The 24,230-nt window shown below is 53.7% G+C and overlaps 1 protein-coding gene and 1 long non-coding RNA gene across 5 annotated transcripts in view; one reads left to right on the top strand and one right to left on the bottom strand.

The window, feature by feature from the left end:
• Nucleotides 1-24,230, top strand: part of IQSEC1 (IQ motif and Sec7 domain ArfGEF 1) — a 508,671-nt gene that overhangs the window by 239,053 nt on the left and 245,388 nt on the right. The window lies entirely within an intron of this gene.
• LOC147583459 (uncharacterized) lies at nt 12,577-13,579 on the bottom strand. Its single transcript, XR_015248222.1, has 2 exons — nt 13,347-13,579; nt 12,577-12,890 (listed from the first exon to the last, which is right to left on the bottom strand). It is a non-coding gene; the product is annotated as an uncharacterized LOC147583459 (long non-coding RNA).

Here is a 24,230-nt window from a genome sequence, read left to right as displayed (position 1 = left end):
CCTGAGAGGAGGGAAGTGATCTCTGTGGTGCTCTGAGCACCTTCCTTGGGAAGAGGTCATGACCCAACTTGGCAGGTGGTGTGTGTGTGTGTGTGTGTGTGTGTGTGTGTGTGTGCGCGCACGCGCGCGCGTGCGTGTGCGTGTGTAGTAAGGGAGGGCAGAGCCTGGAGTCCTCCTTGAGTTAAAGAGGTGGAGCTGAGTGTCTGGACAGACCAAAGCAGCTAGAGCTCACCACAAGTATCAAAGAGGACTGCACGGAATGAAGGAAGTCTCAGGACATCTGCTGAGTTTCTCCCTTGGGTATTCAGTGGAGTGCTGGCTAGGACATGTGTGAGAGAAACTGGGAAATTAACGATCCAAAAGAAGTCGGAGGTAGCAAGTGTCTGCTCTTACCAGCCAGACTAGAAAACCTCATGATGCCTGGGACATTGGCTAAAGTATTCTGAACAGACTTGCCCCCAGTAGTAGGAAAGGATTAGCCCTAAGCCAAGCACTGCTGAATTTGACAACCTTAAAAAGAAGACACTAAAGGATCAAGTTATTTCCACATAATTTACCATGTCCCAGAACAAAGCTCAAGGTGGTTTAGAGGAATACAAAAATATCCAGCAGGGCGAAATTCACAAAGTCTGACGTCCAGTGAAAAGTTTTATGGCATGGAAACAGGCAAGAAAATATGACCCATATGAGAAGAAAAATTAATCAAACTGGCCCAAAATAAACACTGATGCTAGAATTAGCAGAAAAAGCCATTAAAATAGTTATTATAACTGCATTCCATATGTTCAACAGGGTGTGTATAAACATGCAAGATTTTTTTTTAACTTGTAAAGATTAAACTCTAATGCATTCAAAAAATATTCAAATAATTAAAAAAAAGGGTTAGGAAAAGAAGAAAAATAGAACAAGGAACCAATGAGATAGAAAGAAAACAAACAGATATGTCTAATCATTTCAGTATTCATATTAAATGTAAATGGCCTAAATATACTAATTAAAAGGGAGTGATTGCCAGATATGGTGGGGTTTTTTTTTTTTTAATGTTTATTTTTGAGAGAGAGAGAGAGAAAGCAAGCAGGGGAGGGGTAGAAAGATGGAGACACAGAATCCAAAGCAGGCTCCAGGCTCTGAGCTGTCAGCACAGAGCCCAACACAGGGCTGGAACCCACAAACTGTGAGATCATGACTTGAGCTGAAGTCTGATGCTTAACTGACCAAGCCACCCAGGCACCCCAGATTAGATGTTTTTAAAAAGCAAGAACCATGTACTACCTACAAGAAATACCTTAAATATAAAGATGCAAATATGTTAAAAGTAAAAGGATGGAAAACAGATGTAATAAACCAGGGGCCACCCGAAGGAAGCAGGGCTCATGACTGACCCAGAGAAGGCTAGGGGAGCCAGGAGCTCCCATGGGAGGTGCACCTGAGAGCTCCTCTGCTCATGAGTCAGGGGTGGGGTCACTGCCCATGACATTTGCCAGTTATGCCACCAATGGCAGTCCTACCGGTGCCCTTTCTTGAGTTCTGTGTGTGAGCCCTGTCTACCTCTTCACAGTCTGGGCATCTCCGGTTTGCACAATTGCAATCCACTGTGGCTGTGAGGGGAGGGAGGATGGGAGGTGCCACTAATAGCCCCACTTTACAGTGGAGCCACTGCTCACCACCTGTCAGAGTCCTGTGGGTGTTTATTGAGATCCATAGACTATTCTGGCAGAGCAGGGCCTCAGAAATCATTGAATATGAGCCCCCCTTATAGGCAGAGAAAATGAGGTTCAGGAGTTGAGCACAACTTCCAATGGTTAGCATTCTGGAGTCCTAGACTTCCCCGCTTTAGGGGCGCAGTTTGGTGAGCTCATCAAGACCCCTGAGAAGCTGCCCTCCCCCAGCAGTCACAGCTTACTAAAGCAACCAGGATGACCTGATCTATAAATGGGGTCCTGACAATCCGCTATCACCACCCTCCCCCTACCCCCACAGGCTGCTCACCCTCACAGCCTTGCAAAGGGGCCATGCACCCCCACAGGCTGCTCACCCTCACAGCCTTGCAAATGTGAGCCTCCTCAGGGCACAAAAGGGTTGCCAGACTGAGGATTGGAGGGAACCCACACTAAGCAGCTGGATTGGCCTGAGTGGGCAGCATCTCTTGGGCTGCTCTTGTCCAAAAGCTGCCATACCCCGATACAGACAGAAGTGAGCATGCCTGTGTTCCAGCAAAACTTGACTTACAAAAGCAGGCAGCAAGCCAAATTTGGCTCAAGACCCATAGTTGGTCAGCCTTTGTTCTACATATAGCAAGTCCCATGATAACCCAGATTCATCAGCCTGACTCCAGGCCAAGCGGCAGACCTGCTACGGGCCCAGGGCAGAGTAGGGTACTGGGGGGCGCAGAACTGGGCCTGGGTTCCATGTTCCGTCATGCACTATAATCCTAGCAACTTGCTTGACGTCTCTGGGCCTCACTGTCCACACCTGAACGCTGGATCCGGGGTGCAAACTCAGAGCTGCTGGGGTCACATTACCACGCAACAGAGAAAGGCTGGCTGGTGGGGAGACTTGGGCCCATCTAAGGACTCAGCTGGCTTCTCCATTGCCGCCAATTATCGCTGATAGGGACACTGGCCCCCAACATTTCAGAAGTCACAGGCCACATTTAGATGTGAACCCTCATGGTTGTATGCTGGCCACTGACTCAGGCCAGCCTGACTTGTGTGGGGCCGACCACACCCACAAGCCGTGTCCCTTTGCGACCCCTCAGCTCAGGGCTTGTCTGCTTTTACTAGGGGACAGAGAGGACTGACTTTCCCAACAGACGCTGTCTTCAGGTTTGAAACGAGTTGCGGGGCGGGGGGGGGGGGGGGGGGGGCGCAAACATTAGAAATAGACTCCCTTGCCTCACCCGTGCGCCTGTGTTCATTTCCACCTGGTAATAACCTTCCAAGGCCTTCCATGTTGAGCTCACATATCTCAGGCTTAGCCTGTGCAAAACCTTCTTGGCTGGGTTTTTCTTAATCATTTGCTCAGTGGATGTATTATTTGATATGTAATTGTCTTCCTGGGAGATTAACTTTCGGGGCCCTGAATGGTCTTTATTAAAATAATGAGAGCGGTAAATTCCAGCCCTGTCCCATGGGGCATGCAGGAGACCCAGCACACCTCATACTGGGCGCACGCATGAAGACGTTCCTCTCAGTGGGACAGGGTCACCAGCCTGCACGTTCTCCAAGCCCTCCTCCTTCATTAGACTGACGCGGAAGGAGCTAGTGGTGGATCCGAGGAGTTGGGATGCTGCTGCCCCCTGGAGGGCCCAGAGCCTGGTGTCGTGGTGAGGAGGATGTGGATTCGTGTCCTAACCTATCCAGTAACGAGGCCATGTGACCTCGGCAAGGTCCACCACTCTCTGAGCTCCAGGGTCCTGGGCAGCAAAGTGAAGCCGCTGATGGGGACCTAGTGGAAATACTCTTCCTGGGAGTCTGTGCTGAGCTCCAGCTTTGAGAGCACTGGTTATCCTGCAGGGCACAGTTAGCGGTCTGCGACATGCTGCCTTACCCCTGTGTGTCTCCTGAGTGTGCAGCTCTGTTCAGCTCCTGGTTCCCCTCCCCAGCCCCTCTATGCATTCATTCATTGTTTCTTTCCTTCCTTCCTTCTCACACTCAGTCCATTCTCCACTGGACAGCCAGAGGGATCCCGATAAAAGCTAGGTCAGTGCCAGCCCCTCACCCCCCTACCATGGCTCCCTCCTCACGCACAGTGAGAAACAGCGTCCTCCCCATAACCCTCATGGTCCTGATCATCTGCCCCATCATCCTTCTGCCCTCATCTCTTCCTGCGGTCACTGGCTGGGTTCCAGGCACACTCCTGCCCCAGGGCCTTTGCACTGGCAATGCCTTCTGCCTGGCTCACTCTTCCCCCCGGACACCTGCGTGGCTCCCTCACCATCAAGTCTTTACATGGTTTCATCCCCTGGGGGCCTTCCCTGACCAGCCTGTTTGTACTTGCAACATTAACCCCTTCCCCTGAGAGGGTATTTCTATCCACAGTGCACGTCACCGTGTGCCAGATTTGGTTTACTGTCATTCCCCTCACTGGAAAGTGGACATCCTGCAGGCAGGCCTGACCCAGGGCAGGTGCTAGGAGCTCTTGCCTGCCTCTGGCAGACCTGGATTATTTCCACCCAGCCTTGAGGGATGTGGTCTTTAGTTTGGATGGAGGGTCCATTTCAGTCTCCTGCTGCCTTAGCGGTGCGCTGAGCCCGGGGTAAGTTCTGGAGGGCTGCACAACGCCCAGCTCACCCGGCAGCCCCTGGTCTGTTCCCTCCATTGTCAGAGCCAGGAATTCCGCAGCCTGGCCCAGTGCCCAGCCCCTGCGATGCTCCGCTGATTCAGCGGAGGGGAGCACCTACTTCCTGTGGGCCAGGGACTCCTAGCCCCGTTCTTTCCCTTTTGCTCTTTGTGGATGGCACCGCCCCAAACCAGGCCCCAAGCCTATCATCCTCCAGAGACAAAAATAGCCGGTTTGTGCCTCCCTGGCCACCCCTGCTTGTCCACTCAGGACTGGCCTTGGCCCTGTTGTGCCCTGGCTGCCCAGGACCTTGACAGGTGGCATCTCAGAGCACATCAGCTTACGGGTGCACAGCTCTGCATAGGGCCTTGGTCCCTGGGGCAGCGAGCACCTTATCCCTACAGGTGCCAGGAGGGTCCATGCAGAGTAGGGTGGTTCATTCAAGTCATGTCATGCGTCCATATGTCTGTCTATCCTTTCAGTAAATAGTCACCAAGCAGCTGTTCTCTGCCTGGCCCTGCTGTGTATGCTGGGAACAGGATGAAGCCCTGTCCCGATGGGGCCGGCCTCCCCTCTCCAAGCCTTAGGGCCCTCCTGTGTCAAATGAGAGTAATAACATTGGCTTCCCAGGAGGCTGTGAGGAGTACATGAGACAGATATAGAACAGCATCAACAAATGTTTTCTGTCAAGGGCCAGACAGGAAATATTTTAGGCTCTGTGGGCCATACAGTCTGTCATCACCACTCAATTCTGCAGATGCCCCAGCCATTGACGACAAGTCAACGGTGGGTGTGGCTGCGTTCCAGTGAGACCTTAGGAAAACAGCCGGTGGGCCAGATGTGGCCTGGGGGCCGTGGCCTGCTGGCCTCTGGTGCAGAGTGTCTGGGATGGGCGCAGAAGGGACAGCTGCTGCTCTAATCATGGCTGATGATGATGGTGGTGATGCTGTCCTCCTCTGGGACCCAGGACCACAGGAAAGTTGCGGTCTGGGGTTGCAGAGTGCTGGGGGCAAAGCAGGCACGAAGTGAGTGAGATTTCAACAGCACCGCGTTCTGCTTCCATCTGTTTAAGCCTCATTTAGTCTGCCTGGGTTTCCCTGGAGCCGCATTTAAGCCCTAACAGGGCAGGGTAAGTTCTGGGAGAAGGGAGAGCTAGCACTTAACTCATGGCCGAGGTCGGCCAGGAGGCCCCGCAGAGGCGGCCGATCTCACCCTGCCTGGTGCCACCACTTGAAGCAAGCCTGGGCTGTGCCCTCGGGGGCAGCTGAGTGCAGGCAGGGGCCCGGCAGTTCTCATGCGTCCTGCTTGATTGCCCGAGAGACTCCTCCGCTGGCACTGTCTTTTTCCCTGGTGCTCCGAGATCCCTCTGCTCATTGCTCTATGCAACCCCGTCTCAGATTGTGTTCTAAATTCTTCTTAATTAAATGTTTGACTCCTCCCTCTAGACTATGAGCAGCTCCTCCTTTGGGAAGGGAAGAGGAAGAATTAACATTAATTGAATGTATGCCACATGGAGGCCTTGGGGACGAGGAGTTCAAGGAGACCAGAGAGGTCACATGCCTGCCCAAGGGCACACAGATGAAGAGCCACAGAGCTGGGATCTGGAGTTGGGACCCTCCCTTGCTCCCTCGCCCTGCGTGCGCTCTGCCTCATCCTGACAGGAGAGGCCAGGCATGAGAAACACAAGTTGAAGTCAGAGAGGCTGGGGCTGAGAATGCCTGCTCCCACCAAGCGTCAGGTTGCTCATCTGTAAATGGGACACAGCGACGGTCACCACCTCTCAGAGTGATCCTAAGGATCCAGTGAGGTCTGGAGGGAGGGAGGAAGAGGGACAGAGAGTCCTCACCCTGTCTCTTGGGCCTGAAGGTCACTACTGCTGGAGACTGCCCAGTCAGCCCCATGCACACCCTTCTCCCTGAGCTGGAGTGTTAGCGGCAGGCCCTTGTGTGTTATGTCCTCACACTGTCCCTGTGCCAAAGGAGTGCCTTCCAAAGAGCATGCCCCCGTGGCCAAAAAGAGTTCTGAAAGCCTTCCTAGGAAAGTGGGGAGCAGGAAGGGGTCTGCCCTTTGCCCCTACCCGAGTCATTGACCGGTTCCCAGGTGGGCCCACAGAGAACCCAGGAAATGGTACTTAGCTCACAAGGTGGGGTGTGATGGCCTTCTGTGCTGACAGGCCAACAGAAATGCTGTGCTGTGCTGTGCTGTGCTGTGCTGTGCTGTGCTGTGCTGTGAAAAGCAAAGCCAGCTCCACGTTGGAAAATCAGGGTTCCAACCCACTCTTTTTTTTTTTTATTAATGTTTATTCAGTTTTTGAAAGACAGAGAGTGAGTGGGGAGGGGCAGAGAGAGAGGGGGAGACACGGAATCCAAAGCAGGCTCCAGGCTCCCAGCCGTCAGCACAGAGCCCGACACGAGGCTTGAACCCACAGACCGCAAGATCATGACCTGAGCCGAAGTCGGACGCAAACAGACTGAGCCACCCAGGCGCCCCCCAACCCACCCTTAATCCTGGCACCCCATAATCAGCCTCATCGTCGTCCAGCGTGATCAGTATCCCTACCACCGCCCTCATCCTGTGCCCGTCGGAAGCCAGACTGCCCCACGTGCACTGTGTGAGGGTCCAGTTCTCTGGGTCCCTTTCGAAGGATGGGGTTGGAGGGACCAAACAATGTGCTCATGTGGGGAGGTGCTTTTTATTTTCCATTTCCTTTTTAAAATCTATATAACATAATATTTGCCATTTTAACCATTGGTGTGAGGTGGAGAGGCATAAGTAACCGTCCCCACCATCCACCTCCGGAACTTTTCCATCTCCCCAAACTGAAACCCTGTCCACATTAAACACAATCTCCCCAGGCTTCTCCCCCGCCGCCCCCCGCCACCCCGGTGCCTGCAGCCACCATTCTGCTTTCCGTCTCTGAGTTTGATGACTCTAGGGACCTCATGCGAGTGAAGTCATGCAGTGTTTGTCCTTTTGTGACGGGTTTATTTCACTTCGCATAATGTCCTCAACGTTCATCCACCTCACAGCGTGTGTTGGAACTTCCTTCTTTTCTAGGGCTGCGTGATACTCTGTCGTATGGCTCGGTCACGTTTTGTTCTCTCCATTCATCCATCGTTGGACACTTGACTCGTTTCTGCCTTTCAGCCACTGTGAATCACGGTGCTCTGAGCGTGGTGTAGAGATGTCTCTTTGAGACGCCACTTTCCATTCTTCCGGGTACCTGCCCACAAGTGGAATTGCTGGATTGTAATGATAATTCTATAGTAAGTTTTTCGAGGAACCGCCCTACTGTTTCCCACAGCTGCTGCACCAGGTTACGTTCCACCAGCAGTGCACGCATTCCCCCCACATCTTGCCCAGTGCTGTTCTGGGTTTTGGTAACCACCATCGGTTGGGTGCGAAGTGGTATCTAATTGTGGTTTTGGTTTGCATTTGCCTAAGTTGAGCATCTTTTCATGTGCATTCCGGTCATGTGTATCCGTTCAAGCCCTTCATACGTTTTTTTCGTTGGGTTGTTTTTTTTTTTTCTTGTTGAGTTTTAACAGCTCTTTATTCTGGATCTCAATCCCTTACCAAATTCATGATTTACCAATATTACCTCTCATTCCGTGGGTTTTCTTCTCGCTCTGTCAACGCGTCCCCTTATATACAGAAGTTTGTACTTTTGATGAATTCTGGTGTAGCTGTTTTTTTCCCTTGGGTCCTGTGTATGTTTTGTCTCTGACTGCTTTAGTATTAATATCCAAAAAAATAATAATTGCCACACCCTGGTGTCATAAAGTGTCATAAAGCTTTCTGTATGTTTCTTTCTAAGATTTTTATAGTTTCAGTTCTAATGTTTAGGTCTTTGATCTGTTTGAATTAATTTTTTATATGGTGTGAAGTTTGGATCTGACTTTATTCTTCTGCATGTGGAATCCAGTTTCCATGACCCCATTCGTTGAACACTGACCTTTCACCCTGGAGTGGTCTTGGCCCCCTTGTCTCAGACCATTTGACCATGTGTGTGACGGTTTATTTCTGGGATCTCTGTTCTATGCTGTGTTTGTAAAGTTTTATCGGAACATGGCCACACCGTTCACTTATGTATTGTCTACAGCTGCTTTGGAGAGAAAACAGAGTCAGAGTAGCTGTGACAGAGAAAGTCAGGCTCTGGGGGCAGCTGGGTGGCTCAGTCGGTTAAGCATCTGACTCTTGATTTTGGCTCAGTCGTGATCTCTTAGTTTCGTGGGTTCAGACCCAGCATTGGCTCTGTGCAGAACCAGCGTGGGATTTTCTCTGCCCCTCCCCTACTCATGCTGTCTCCCTCTCTCTCTCTCTCTCTCTCTCTCTCTCTCTCTCTGTCTCTTTCTCTCAAAATAAATAAATAGACTTTAAAAAAAGAAAAAAAGAAAGAAAGAACATTAGGCTGCCAAAGGCAAAATTACCGTCTGGCAATATGGTCCAGTCTCCTCCGGAGACTCCAGGACGTGAGCTCCCTGGATGGCTTCTTCCATTTTACCCTGGCAGGCAGTGCAAGGTTCACCACCTAGTAGGTGCTCCACCACCTAGTAGGTGCTCTGCCAGTGGTGTGGGTTTGTTGCCTTCTGTTGACCGGGAGGATTTTCAATGGCCTCTGCCTTGGTACACTTCCAGACACCTAGTGGCAAAGACGTTAAAGTACTACAGGACCTCTGATTCATTCCCTAGGGGCCCTTCGTTTTTTCCCTGGTGGCCCCTCCTTCACGCCTCAGGACGTCTCCTTCCCTATTGGTTTGGCTAGAGGAGAAACTGAGATGCATAGTTGAACTATTTCGCAGCATCCTGGAGGCTCCCTGCTGCACCAGATGTTAACCTTTTAGTTGCTGAATTTGGGGAAAGTGGGGAGCAGTTCCGGCAGGCAGCCAGGCAGTGGGAGGGGCTCAAGGCAACTTACCAACCAGACAAGGGTGTTTTACTGGTTAACAGTACCGTGAATAGCACTGAGGCAAAGGCCTAGAGCAGGCCATGGTCCATGGGCAGTGCCCACTCCAGGCGCCTGGCCCCGGCCACTTGTTGGGGCCACAGATGCAGTCACAGGGGCCAATGTGTTCTGACAGCCTCCAGTCCAGGTGCTGGAGTGTTCCACTCCCCAGCGCCTCTGCTGGCGAGACAATGCATTACCGCCCCTGCTTTACAGATGAGAAATATGTTCAGAGATTTATCTGCGGTCACAGAGGGAATGGGGACACCCCCCCGGGGACATCTTGGGGGTCCAGACCCCTGAGGGACACTGTGACTCAACCCCATTTCTTGCAAGACTCCCATCCTGAAATAGGGCCCCGCCGAGCACCCGGACAGGTAGAATGTCCTGGAGCAAGAAGGGAGAGGACTTGGCCACAGAAACAGGAGAGGGGGTGCAGCGGGGATGGGGGAGGGGAACAGGCTAAGCCAGGCCAGGCCCACCTAGGCAGCAACCGGACGGTCTGAGCATTTCATTGCCCACTCAGCCATGGCACACCCCAGCTCAAAGATCAGCTCTTCTGGCTCCCTTTAAACAATAGAAAGAAATCCAAACCTCCTGGCCTTCAAAGGCCTCACCCGAGCTGTCCAGCGCCTTCAGCCCACCTGCCCAGCACCCTCAGGGCTCACCCACACCCCCACCCTGCCCCCCTACCCCACTAGCTGAAATACCACCTTCTCTCCAAATCTCCCCGGTGCTTGGCCCTCCTCTTTGGCACTCCACCATCTCTTCCGGGTCACACGGTCTGAAATTTTTTATTTTCAAAATGTCAAACCCATGGAAAAACTGAAACAACAACATGATAAGTCCTCCTATAGAACTTTGCCTGGGTTCCCCAACTGTCAGCATCTCCTGTGAGTGGCCACTGCATCCCTCCCTGGGAATACACACCAGTCTACACCTTTTGCCAACCGGCAGGCTGTAGATGCTGTGACAGCCCCCCCCCCCAACACCCGAGCACAGGGCTGCCGTCCTGGGGAACCTCACCTAGGAAAAACGACACGAACTCAGTAACTTCATCTGCAGCGTTCAGGTTCAAAAAACAACACAGGAAGTCATCCTCTAGATGACCAATTAAAGCTGTAACGGGGCTGACGTGCCTTTTGGCCAGTGTTCCCAGCCCAACGGGCGCCTGCTGACTCTGTTTGAGGTGTATCCTGGCAGAACTGTTTTGTGCATCGTCAGGTACACACGAGCACAAAGCTGGTGGCGCTCTGCATACGTCTTCCTCTCTCATAAATAGAATTACACTGCATGCATAATGTTTTGCAACTGCCTTTGTACTCCCGGAACTTTTCCACATGTCATCCTGTGTCCCTCAGCATATCTTTGCCAGTCCCCCACGGAAGCTCACGTCCAGCTTGCTTTCCTTTTATTTGACCAGCCCTCGCCACATCGGCAGCGTGGCCGGCTCCCCAGGGAGCCCCCTTGCTGCCAGCAGCCACCCCCCCCCATCCTGCAGGAGACCCTAAAACTCCCAGAGTGTTGACGTCTTGTGCCCTCGCCGCCACAGCCCCCATGCCGAGGACAGCGTCCAGCTCCGTAAACAGCAGCAAAAGGCAACGTTTGAAGGATCCTCGTTCTGCACTGAGCTCTCCTCTGGGTGCTGCGCCTGCTGGTATTTCTGTAATCCTCCCACACCCTCCGAGGTAGGCAAGCATTACATTCACTTTACAGATGCACACGCCAAAGCCCAAAGAGGTCACCGAGGTGGTCAGTGTCACAAGGCAGTAAGTGAGGTTGGCTCTAGGGTCTGTGCATTTAACTACTGCCCCTTCGATGTGAAACCAGCTCAACTGAATTGAACCCACCCACCCCAGCAACCAGCTTCAGTGTTTGTCCTGTCGCTACTAGCCCCTGCCTTCTTGCCTCACCCCCAGACCCAGGCAAAGGGGCAGCCCACCGGGATACGTGTCTGCCTCCATCGCCTCCTCCAAGCTGTGTGACCAAAGCTGGCTACTCGCCGTCTCTGAGCCTCGGTTTTCTCACCGTGAGTGGGGCTGGCAGTGGGAGACCCTGTTGTGGAGGCTGACCTTGGGCAGCCTGGTGAACAGTCAGGAGCCTGATAAGAGGGCGTTCCCTCCCCCAGAGAGCCCTGTGGGGCCCAGCTGCCTGCCACCCAGTGACTGATGTTCAGCCGCTGCAGCCCGAAGCCAGAGCAAGTTTATGATGCTCTAGCTGGTTTTTAATCACAGCAAGATGAGAATTTGGCAGATTCAGACACCGATTCGTGCGACAAACATTGTCTGGTGTCTCATTTGTCTTTCTCTGGCTTCAGTGGTGATGCAGGGGGTGGGGCTTCCACTCTGGGGAGCACCCCCCTCGAAGTCCCTCAGGCCTCTTCCATCTGCCCATGCCTACCGAGCACCAGCTCCAGCCTTGAGGGAGAGGGACGCAGGGACTGGCCTGGAAGGGATCTCGGAAGCCCCTGCCAGGAGGCTCCCTCCGTCTGAGCGTCACTGCATGCCTGGCACAGCCCACCTTCTGCTGGGTTGACTGTCTGGCCCGCCCCCCGGGGGTGTCACCGCCTAAGAAGCTCTGTATCTGCGATGGCAGATGCTCAGAGGTGTCCAGATCTCCTCCACTCAAGCGTCGCCTCCTCAGGGAAGTCCTCCCTGACCACCGTAGACAGACTGTTCCCTTCATGGCTCTCAGGGCTGAGGCAGAGTTTTCCCCACTCTGTCTGTCAGTTGTCTGTCTGACCACTGACAGTGGTCACCATCACCTGCATGGCACTTGACCCATGCTGGGGACCCTGATAGGACATTTACGGGTGTAAACAGTCCCGACAGCCTCACTTTTCGGACGGGACACAGAGAAATTCAGGAGTTGCCCCAGGCCACACAGCTCAGAAAGAGCCAGACCAGCTGGTAACGTGCGGGCATTCCTGGTCTGTGCCGCACTCCTTGGGGGGCGAGGACCCTGGCGGGCACTCCATCGGCATTTGTGAACTGTTGCCCTGGCAAATGCTGGTCCACGTGCTGGGGGCCTGGGAGGAAGCTGTCAACTCTGTGCATCATGGACACAAGAAAGAGACCGGGGGGGGGGAGGGGGGTGGACAGCAGAAGAGGGATGGCATGTCAGCTTTGCCACAGAGGCTGAGTAAGAGTCCATCTGGCAGATGGGCGGAAGGAAGGGCAGCCCAGGCAGGGGGAACAACATTTGCAAAGCACGGCAAGTGCAGGAAGCCTCGATGAGAGTGGAGGGCCACCCATGTGCAAAGCATAAAGGTTGGGGAACATGGCAAAAACAAAATCATCAGTGTACTAGACAGCTCAGGCTGATATGACAAACCACCACAAGCTGGGGGCGTAAGCAACACACATTTATTTCTCACAGTTCTGGAGGCTTGGGAGTCCAAGGTGAGGGGGGGTCGGTGAGTTCAGTTTCCGGTGAGTTCTCTTTCTGGCTTGCACGTAGCCGCTTCTTGCTGTGCCCTCACGTGCCTGAGAGAGGAGCGGGGTCGTCGGTCTCTCTTTCTCTTCTTGTAAGGACTCTAATCCCATGGGGGCTCCACCCACATGGCTTCATCTAAGCCTGTTTACCTCCAAATACCATCATATTGGGGTTAGGGTTTCAACATATGAATTGTGAGGGACACAAACATCCAGTCCATAACACGCAGCTGTATTAAGCAGAAAGAGTTGTAATACAGGGGGTCAGGAGCCTGCCGACATCACCAGAAAGTCTGGAGGTACAGGCCCTCAGGAACCAGCCCAGAGCAGCACTGCAGAACTGGCCCGGATCAGCCTCTGCCACAGTCACGAAGGTGGGGGGTCAAGAGGCTGGCGCTGGGCCCCCAGATGCTGCTGGAGGAAAAGCCAGACCCTCCTCCCAGACACAGGAGATGAGGCATAAGAGCAGGGAAGGGCCTGGGCTGGGGAAGCGGGGCGGGCAGCGGGGCATATTGACCCATGACTATGCGAGGTCCCTGAAAAGCCCAGGGAAGGACATCCCAAGCCCTCGCTGCAGGGAATGAGCTCTCCAGCCTCTGCAAGGCAGGCAGGAAGTTGGTGTGGATGCTCTCCCTCTCCAGCACATCTCCCTGGGTGGTGGGGGCCCCAGATTGCTTTTTCCTTACGTGCTTCCTGGGCTCTCCGGTCCCCTCTGACACTTCTCTGCTTAGGGATGACAGCTGAGCGGGTAATTCCCCCCAGCCATCCTGATTGTTCACCGCAGGGCCTGCTGGCTGTTCCCTGGGTAAGCTCTTTAAGACGATTCATTTGCATCTCCCTTTCACCGGTGCCCTGCCCCACCCAGTGTAAATCTCCAAACCCACTGCTGTAGAAGCAGAGCATAAATCTGTCAGGCCTCTGCAGCTGCGGCGGTGACTGTGGCTCTGCATGTCCCAGACGCTCGGCAGTCCAGGAAGTGCCTATGGCTGGGCTATCAGGCAGCTTTTCGGGTTCAAGAGACAGGAAGGGCTTTGGCCAAAATCATCCCAAGAGGATTAGATGTGGGGTGAGGGTCAGGGCGGCCTAGTGCAAGCGGGAGCCAGGCCAGCACGATGGGGGCTCAGGAGAGGAAATGGCAAAAAGGCATGTTGCCTCTGTTGGAATAACTCAGCCACAGGTGTAGGCGTTTTCCAGGTGACAAAATATTCCAAACCTCGGGAAAATAAAAAGAGCCTAGGGGCACCTCTGTGGCTCAGTCAGTTAAGTGTCCGACTCTTGATTTCGGCTCAGGTCATGATTTCGTGGTTCGTGAGATCGAGCCCCACATCGGGCTCTGTGCTGCCAGCACAGAGCCTGCTTGGGATTCCCTCTCTCCCTCTCTCGCTGCCCCTCCCCAGCTCACACACACACACACACACTCTCTCTCTCTCTCTCTCTCTCTCTCTCTCTCTTTCTCTCTCTCTCTCAAAAATAAATAACCATTAAAAAAAAAAACTAAAAGACAAGAGCTTATACTTACATGGCACTGCCCGTGTGCCCAGAATCATTCTAAGACACTGAATGAACCCACCCACCATCCAGATTAGCTGGCATTTATTTTATTTTATTTAAAAAAATTTTTTTAATGTTTATTTTTGAGAGAGAGAGACAGAGACAGAGACAGAGACAGAGCATGAGTGGGAGAGGGGAAGAGAGAGAGGGAGACACAGAATCTGAAACAGGCTCCAGGCTCTGAGCTGTCAGCGCAGAGCGTGACGTGGAGCTTGAACCCACGAACCGCGAAATCGTGACCTGAGCTGAAGTCTCACACTCAACCAACTGAGCCACCCAGGCGCCCAGAATAGCTGGCATTTATATTGTGCCATAAAAGGGGGGCAGGGAGAGGAAGCTAGTACTCTGGGGCTGCCCCAGCCCCTGCCAGGGTGGACGGTCCCTCACACACGTATGTGCATTGGCCACAGAGTCCCCATGCATTGGAGGACCGTGGTAGACTGTGTCTGTACCCTACGCCCCTGCAACCCACGCCCTGGACATGCCCTTCCACAGTTGCTGTCTAGAGGTCTATATCCATGATCAGAGAGCCCCAGGGGGACATGTTGGCCCTGTGACCCCTGAACTTGGAGGAGGCCACACCCTCCCGACCTGCGTCCTGTCCATTGTCACTCACATTGACCTTCAAGACATTTCCCGACTCGGGGGCTATCACCTGCCGGCTCCTCTGCCTCAACCCCAGCAGAGGGGCTGTGTGGTCCAGAAGTTACCGTTTCATTTGTGGGCTTTGCACGAATTCTATCAGACGGCACTTACCTATTTAGCACCGTGCCCTGTGTGGATCCCTGTGGTGTTTTCAAGCTTTGGCCGCGCTAAGAACGCCTGGAGAGCCTACACGCACATGCAAAGGTGTGTCCCATGGCTTCTCGACCTTGCAGCCATTCGGCTCAGGATTCTAAACTCAGAGGGCTATGTGTCCACCCTGAGCTGGTAAGGGAGGCTCCCACCGAAGGCTGAGTCAGCAGAGGAGTGAGGACATTCCCTCAGAAGGGGAGTGTTTGCAGGAGGGGAGATGGCTGTGCGTGGCTGCCTGGTAACACAGGGAACACGCTCATCGCAGCCTGGGGACTGCAGACCGGAGGGCGGTGTGGGCATTTGTAACGAAGGGGCCCCCGAAGTGTCCACAATTCTGACCCATAATTCTGCCTCTTGCAATGCTCCGGAAGGATCTCCTCGTAGACGGAAACGAGGAAACGGCTGACAACATAGCTCTCGCACCCCCAAGTGTCAGCAAGAACACTGCTCTCTGAAAATAGGGGTTTCCGTTCATGATTTACATCCCAGCCACACACTGGTGTTGAAGGGAGTGATTAAAAAGGAGAATGCCTGGGTGGCTCAGTCGGTTGAGCATTGACTCTTGGTTCTGTGTCAGGTCGTGATCCCAGCATCGCAAGATCCAAGCCCCACATTGGGGCTCCACGCTAAATGTGGAGCCTGCTTAAGAGTCTCTCCGTCTCTTCCTCTGCCCCTCCCTGGCTCCTGCTGTCTCTCTCTCTCTCTCTCTCTCTCTCTCTCTCTCTCTCTGTCTCTCTCTCAAAAAACAAAAGTAGAGTTTTTAAAACATGAGGCAGAAGGATGCTCATGAAACAGTGGTCACGAGAAAGCTAACACAAAATGCCTTGAAAAAACGACCAGTAGAAAATTCACAAAAAGGCAGAGTGGTTCATTCCAGGTGGTGAGATTATGGGTGACTTTCGTTTCGTTTGTACCGTGCTGTGATTTTCTAGGTTTTTAGAATTTAAAGGCTGTAAGGTATCAGTGGCAGCACGAGGGGCTGGTCCCCTGAGCTCACTGGGTGAAGGACCCGGGAGCTTGGCTGCAGGCTGTGACAGGCCAGGCTGGCACAGAGCGTGGGGAGGTACGGGTCCCTCGCGTGTCTTGCTGAGCCACATTCTGAGGCCAGCTGGCAGCGAGCCAAGGGCTCCATCATCTCGTCCGTGGCCACGGGGACTTACCTGGAGTGACAGACCCAGCGGCTCAAAGTTCTGGGAGATCAAGCAGTCAGAGGCAGAGTCCTAGACCTTGAGTGGAGGTCCTGGCAAAACCATACTGTTAAGAAAGCACTGACCACCCTGAGGCCATATTTGGGGTTCCCTCTTGATGTTGGGCAATGCTTCCTCTTGGAACGTGAGTAATGGAACCCGCTTTGGTCCTAATCCTGTGATATCTGTCACCTACCCGCTGTGTGGCCTTTGGTGAGGCACTTGACCTCTCGGAGCCTGTTTAGTTCCTTCGTGCATAAAATGGAGACAGTAAGTCTCACCTGAACTGATTCCTGGGAAGATTAAACAAGTAGGAAGCATCTAACTGCCCGCTGCCTTTACTTATCTGAATGATTCCTAGAGGGCCTGGACTTTGCCGTTAGAGTGGGAAACGGTGTTGCTTTTCTCTAACCACTGCCCTGATCAGCCCTGGCTCATCTTTCTTCTGGCTCCTGGATGACCTCTGGGGTCACACGGAGGCCCCGAGGCCTCTGTTCCCTGGTGGTCACCTGAGCCAAGCCACATCTTCTTCACATCGAAAATGGCAAAAGTGGCGAGGAGTGGCCAGGGATCTGCCAGCTTTGTGGCATCTCACACGTTCACTGTTGCCTTGGGCTGGCATTTCATTAAGATGTAAGCCTTCCCATAAAACCACCCAACTCTTCAACTATTTTCATCATTTCTGCTAACTCCGCACGGCTGGTTAGCTTTAATGGGCCACGGAGCTGGCATTGGACATCGCTTCTCAAGCAGATCTGAGATGATGTATTTGGGAGAAGTGGATGCCCACGTAGGATTGTGAGGGTGTGAACTCCAAGGCCTCGAACTTCCATAATGGCTGTTCCCCCCACCCCCAGACGTCTGTTCAGTCACTGGTTTTATGAATGTGTTTGGAGTGCGTACTCGGGGCCCAGCCACGCTCCACGGGAGTGAGAAGGGGACGTCATCTGACGCGGATGAATCGGGGGCCCATGGGCCGTAGCCCCCTGTAGGAGGCACCAGGCAGTGCAGATCCGTGGATTCTCCCCCAACACCCACTCATGTGTTCACAGCGGGTTAGCCCGCTGTGCCACAGGGAAGCCGCGTTGCCCCAGGGTTAAGGGCATGGCGTGGTGAAGGCTGAATTCCCTGCCCAACTCCTGCTGCTGTGTGACTTTGGGCACATTACTTGGCCTCATTCACCGGCACAATTTCGTGGAGCTGTGCTCAGGATTAAATGCGTAAAGAGCTCAGAACCATACTTGGCATACAGCAAGCGCTAAAGAAAAAATGGAGGCTGATTACCCCAGGCCAGATGCTGGGTTCCAAAATAAGAAGGGTCCTGTGCCCCAGGAGGTGGCATGGGGGTGGGGAGCTGGGGAGGCAGAAACACGATGCAGAGTCACAGTGGAGGTAGGGTAGTGGGGGGAGGTGACAGGGTGGGTCACAATGGGGTGTGGCCAGCAGGAGCCCCAGGGCTGGGTCACAATGGGGTATGGGCAGCGGGAGCCCCGGGGCTGGGTCACAATGGGGTGTGGGCAGCGGGGTCACCGGGGGTGGGTCACAATGGCGTGTGGGCAGCGGGAGCCCCGGGTCCCCTTCCAGGGACTGCCCCCCTGGTGGGGAAGGAATGAGCTGGGTGGAAACACTCTGGATATCACCCTCTCTTTCCTGTGCACCCACTGGGGACCAGACCTCAGCCGGTGGATGTCCCAGCTCTCCCTACCCCACCCTCCCCCCTCCTGTCCCCGTCCTCCCTTCTACCCTGGCTCCGGACTCACCTGCTCTCACTGGCCACAGGTGCAGGGTCCATCATGGCCCCCTTCCCTTCATGTCTCACTTTGGCCACCTCCAGAAGCTGACTTGGATGACCACGCATAGCAGGCTCTTTTTGCCCAGATGTTGGGTCAACAGTAGTCCACTTACCTCACTGGAAAGTCTTAAGACACCACATAAAACCAAATCATGGCTCTGTGCCCTCTGTATACATGACACAGAACCCCAATATAACAGACTGGTGAGCAAGGAGGTGGGGTGAGATCAGAGGGTCCCTAGTAATGGACCCCGAGTTGGAACTACTGAGAGGCTTGTCACCTCTGGGTCCCCCAGGAGATTCACTCCTCTCTCCCCTTCATCCCCGACCAGAAACACTCCAGATTTGTGCCAGCAGACTGGTTGACTGTACTGTGTTTTAAAGGACAAGGAGTGCATAATTCACTCATTTATTCACTCAACACACACGTTTACATGATGGTATATATGGTGGAGGTTCCATGGGGCACAGGACCCAGTTCCTGCCCTTCAGAGCTGAGGCCACCGGGAATAGGTAAGGGAGCGTGGAGTGCAGTTCCAGAGTCAGGTTCAGATCGCAGCTCTACCGCTGACTCGCCGTGTGACCTTGGGGAAGTCACTTAACCTCTCGGGGCCTCAGTCTTCCCACCTATAAAATGCATACAGTGGTGATGCCCGCCTCGAGGACAGCTGTGAAATTGAAATAAGGTCATTTAGAGAAGCTCTGGGAACACTGCCCAGGGCAAAGTGCGGCAAGTATTTACTGCTCATTTAGCGGCCATTACTGAGCACCTACTATGTGCCAGGCACCAGGGATGCAGCAGTGATGGAGACACTGATGGGGTGTAGGCCCCGGAGGGGTAGACAGGTGAGCAGTGGGGAATACCCAGGAGACCCCAGGTGTGGGAAAGCAGAGGCTCCTGGGGATCACACTCCCTCCACCTTTTCCTGCCCTGAACCTACAGCTGCTGGCCCCTCCTGCTCACCTGCCAGCCAGACCCCATTGTCCTGCGGCATCTGGGGAGCGCTTTGCCAATTGCCTGCCTCAAAGGTGCACTTGTCCTAGCTCTTGCCAGCTGGGGGACCTCAGGACAGTGCCTTGGCCTCTCATCGCGTGCTTTCTTTCTGTGAGGGAGGACCCAGCCCCTTCCACGGGGGTTCGGCGAGGAGCAGGGGACAGAGTGGATGGCATCCAGCCAGCAGGGTCAGCTCCTGCGGTGACCGGGAAGCAGCTGGTCAGCTTTAAACACACCTGCAGCTCCCCTGTGGCTCACGGACCTCGTGGTCTGTGGTCTGCAGAGGTGGCCCAGGGTGGGTGATCTGTCTGTGCCCCAGGTGTGGTGGAGGGGGTTAATTAAAAAGGTGGCTGGGAGATGAATTTCTGGAAACACAAATTGGAAACCAGTGCAAGCTATTGATCTGCCTAATGGGAAGCCGATGGTTTCTGAGCGTGCAGACAGCTCCGGCTCAGGCGGGTTACAGGAATCGATGTGGCCCCTTCCCCGAGCTGATCGGCCCCAGGTGCACTGGGAACATGGGTCGGGGAGGGGCCCAGGAGGTGCCATACAGTTCTGTGTCTGAACCTTCCACTTCTTGGCTAATGAGAACACCCAGGGCAGAGGAGACCCCGCGGCTTTCTGTGCCTGTGTGGACCCCAAAGCTCTAAATTCCTGTAAGGTGGCCTAATGCTGCTGCTACAGAAATTCTCTTTTGAGGTGTTTGTGAATCGCAAGCCCTCCCACCACTGAAAGTCAAGTCTGGAACTCTGAAAAGGAAGCATAGGGAGGGAGGCCACATGGAGGAGAGGAAGGGTTCTATACAGGTTGTTATATGTCCATGGAGCCCATCCTTCCTCGGCCTCCCTGTCCCTCCCTTCTTCTTCTCTCACCCACTCCCCTTTCTCTGTTATAGCCGAAATTGGTCATAGCCCCGTGGAAGAAGAAAGATGCCTGATGTGTCACTAGGGAGGCGAGGGATCCTTTTGAGGCATGCCCAGTGGGAGGACTTCCTTTTTCTTCCGGTTGAGTCTAGTTTCTCTTCACTCTTTGAACACTTGGAGACATGAATTAATTCCCCTGGTCACTGTGTCACTCATTTGTCGGCTCACTCGGCTGCTCACCACATCCATGTGTTCCCATCTTTATTTAGCTCAGGCTTTTTTTTCAAGCAAGAAGGGAGATTTCTTAGGAGAACATAGACAGCCCAAGGACAAGCAGAGAATAGAGTAGCTGGTCCTCCCCAAAGATGGGAGCCAGCAACTGTTTAAGACATGAGAAGCCAAGCCTGCTGTATCTTTTCGCCATTCTGGGGTCACACATTCACTCACCTCTGCTCCTCTTTGTACATCACTAGACCCTTCCATCTTTTAAATCTCTTGGCTTCTCTCCGTTTCCACTGCCATGACCCTAGTGTAAAGCACTATTCTTCTTTTTGCCTGGGAAACTGAGGCAGCCTCCTGAATTTTCTCCCGAATCCCACCCTTGCCCATTTCCAATCTGTGTCTCTCACTACAGCCAGAGGGATTTTTAGAAATGAACAGTTTATTCAACAGATTTCACTGATCCTAGGAAAGACGTCAAAATCGTAAGCACGGTGTGGAACTGGATTACCACTCCCCCACATTCGGTGCCCTGTATCGAAGTGCCCTGCTCGGTTGGAGGATTGTACAGCACGGCCCGTGTTGTCCTCAGGCATGGCAGAGGGGCTGCTGAACAGTGGAAACAGATGTGAGCACACGCGTTAAGAACCAGTGAGTACTTTACCACTTTTCTTTTCCTTTTTCCACGACAATGGCAATATTCCAGATAGAGACAGACTGCTCTGTCAACCTGAGTGCAAGAGGGGAGAGGAGACGAAGGAGAGCCACATGTGCATGTAGTCTGAGACATAAAGAAACGTTATTGTAGGCCACTGAGATTTAGAGAATTGTGTGTTATGCAGCGTAACCCATCCTAACCTACCCGATACGCATAATCCATGAACTCTTGCCCATCGCCCCATTGCTTTGCTGAGGCACCACTGGCCTTTCGGTCCTTACACAAGTTGCTCCCTCCCACCTTACAACATTTGTCTGTGACTCTCTCTCTCCTGGGGAACTTCTTCACTCCCACTGTTGGGCAGTTGACAGTTACTCACCAATGAGGTCTTGGCTTCGCTGTGAAGTACTCAGGAAAGGATTGCCTGGTCTCTGTTCAGAATACCTAGAATTTACCTTCTTTGTCATTAGAGCTCTTTCACTACACTCTCAGTTGGAGGAAAACAGAGCCCAGGGATTTAGATCATGCTTCTTTGAGGCCCTACTCCACCCCCCACCAATGTGCCCGGGCCCATGCTGAGGGGCTGGAGGTAAGGGGGTACATCAGCCCTGCGCCCTGCCCCCACAACCTGCCCCGTGATGGGGGAGATAGGTGTGCAAGCAGCAGCATTTGAACCCATTATGATCGTTCTAGCAGAAATTAGTGTAAAGAGGCCAGCGAGGAGGCAAGGAAGAGGGGGAGTCAGAGATGGCTTTGAGGAGGATTTGGAGGTGTCCAGGTGGGGGGAGCTTCCTGGGAGAGTGGGCGATGGGGGGATCTGATGGAGGGATTGTAGGGCAAGAAGTGGTGCCCAGAGTTTCCAGGACTTGAAAGAGGATGAACCCAGGAGAAGTTGGAACCAGAAGTAAATATCTGGCGTCTGTGTGTAGTCCTGGGAACACAAGTGAGCGTTCCTGTTGGAGTGCCTTTGCAAGCTCATGGTGTTGGCTTCTTGGGGTCGAGGGATGGTGATAACGATGACAGTGGGTTCCAAGCCCTTTCACACCGTGGATATCAGTGGCAGGCTCTGATCCGAGGGTGTGGTGGGCGTGTGTGGGCAGCTGTGTTCCCGGACACAGCAGCGGGAGAGACATCTTTGTCTCCACTCTGCTCATTGGACACGACTGGATGCCTTAAATTCCTGACTTTGTCTTCTAAGAAAACCCGCCACGGTTCTTTGTAGTGAATCAAGGCTTCCTGTGTACACAGCCCAGTAGTCATTTAAAACATGTATCAGGTGAACAAAATGAAAGAGAGACGAATCGCCAAAGCATCACGTCCCTGGGTATGATGTCTCTCCGCGTGATCTTGTTGTTAAAAGAATCTGCAGGGACCAGGATGAAACCAGATGCTCCATGATTAGGGGCTGTGGTCACTCAGGAGGCCCCTGCTCTGGGGAAGTGAGGTGTTTCCTGGGGTTTGAGGGCCCTGATGGGACATGGCAGAAAAGCTTCTCAGCCTCCCAAAGGTTGGAGGGTGGGCAGTGATGCTGGAAAAGTCACCCCCCTCTGTGGCCCTTGAGTTTCTCGCTGTTGGAATAGGGAGGGAGGTACCATTCCCCGACTGCCAACCTCCCTGGCTGTGCGGCTTAGGCAGTAGGTGGACAGTTCTCGGAGAAGCCTATTGGTTCCAAGGAATTGTGGCTGTTTGATGGTATTATTTTCATGCGGGTTGTGAGGTGGACCCTGCTGGGCTCCCCATACTGGAGGGGACAGACACCCACAGAAACTGGACCAGACCCAGCACACAAGCTCTCCTCAGAAAAGCTGACCTCTGTGTGGTGGTTGTCTAGAGGAAGGGACGTCAGCCCTCACTGGGGGGAGGGGGGGGTGGGAGGTAGATGGAATAGCACAACCAAGGAGAAGTCTTGTGAGCTGGGACCAGAAGCGGAGGAAGAGGAGACAGGCGGGGGCAGGGGGGGCAGGTATGGAAGGGAGCAGAGGAGCAGAGGCCTGCGGGCCCAGGCAGGCCTAGGCGGTGGTGAAAGGAATGCCATCCTCCTGCCTCAGAGAGCTGGTTGAATCTGGCACAACGGGGCCGCTTCCACGGCTCTCTGGGCTAGAGGGTGATGCTGAGCTCCTGCCTGGCCCTCCGCCGGTCTTGCCGTTTTCAGGTCCAGCAGAGCTCACCCGCAGAGCGTAGACATGAGCCTGCCCACCCGACGGATGGGAGCACGGGCTCTGGTCAGATGATGGGGGGGGCAGGGGCTCCCTCGCGGCGGACCGGAGGCCACAGGCGTGGGCAGTGTAGAAGCTGAGGCTGCACGCTGCCAGGGTCCGGCTAGGGTCAGTTCCAAAGCCAGTCGGCTCCTCCCTAGGGCCCCTGCCTCTCAGACTAGCTAGTGCCTGCTGGTGAGGCTTCAGAACCTTCCAGGCCACAGCGGGAGGGATCTGGATCTCTCCAGATCAGCACATAGGTATCACTTAGTGTGCCCTCTCGGACTGGCATCCCCGGCAGCCTGCAGGGCCCAGCTGCGAAGCCCAACGCTGCGTGTCTGTGCTCCATGTGAAACAGTGCTGCAATCCATGACTAGTGTCCGCAGCGAGTGAGGAAGGGGAGACCTGGGTTATGCACGCCAGCCATTTGCCACTCCTGGTACACCCCCTCATTTTGCATATGGAGAAACTGAGGCCAGAGGGAAGAATGCCCTCGTCCAATTGCCTGTCCTTTCACTTCCCGCTCTGGCCTCTCGACGGAACTCTTGGTACCCCCCGTGACACCACGTGAAAACAGTCAACTATGTGTGTGACAAGGAAATCATAGTGGGTGTGTCTGGACCCACACCATGTTTCTCTTCTTGTTTTTCCCCTTTGCCTCTGTTCTGTTTTAATACTTCGTGTGTTTCGTGCATTATGAAGGATGGTGGGACAATGAACATCCGTGGGCCCGCAGCTCAACTCCAGAACTAGAACATTCCCGGTCACTTCCATCTTCTCCTTGCCTGGAGCTCACCCCTCTCTGCAATTTGGTGTTTGTTTGCCATTCTCTTGCTCACAGGCCGACTGAATAAGCCTAAACATTAGATTGCTTCTTCGTTCTCAAGCTCTAAAAACTTGCTCTCTGTATGTAGATCTCTAAAATTTGCATTTTTGTACTCAACATTTCCCTCTCTCTGAGCTTGAGCTGTGCTGCTGTGTAGCTGGAGTTTGCTGTCACCGGTGTGGAAAGAAATTGTGTGACTGTGCTACAATTTCTTTTTGCTTTGCTCTGTCTGTGAGTGTCTGGGTCATTTCCTCTCTCCCCCTCCTCTTGCTAACAGTGCTGCGACCCAACTCTTCTTGGGTGTGCCTCGTGTGGCTCCTGGGAGTGGATTTGCAGGGTTCTAAGGTATGGGACTAACAAGAAAAGGCCAAAGTGGTTTTCAGTGTGGCCAGACCAGGTTTCACACTCATCCACCGTGGGTGCCAGCTGATCTACATCCTCTCAGACGCTCGGTGCTGTCAGATGTCACATGTCTTGCTCACCGTGAGCC

Source organism: Puma concolor, chromosome A2 (genome assembly GCF_028749965.1).
Source record: "Puma concolor isolate L17-30 chromosome A2, mPumCon1.1.hap2, whole genome shotgun sequence".
In the NCBI taxonomy this organism is placed as follows: domain Eukaryota; kingdom Metazoa; phylum Chordata; class Mammalia; order Carnivora; family Felidae; genus Puma; species Puma concolor.
The sequence above is the reverse complement of the archived record's forward strand: the minus strand, read 5'-3'. Positions and strand labels throughout refer to the sequence as shown.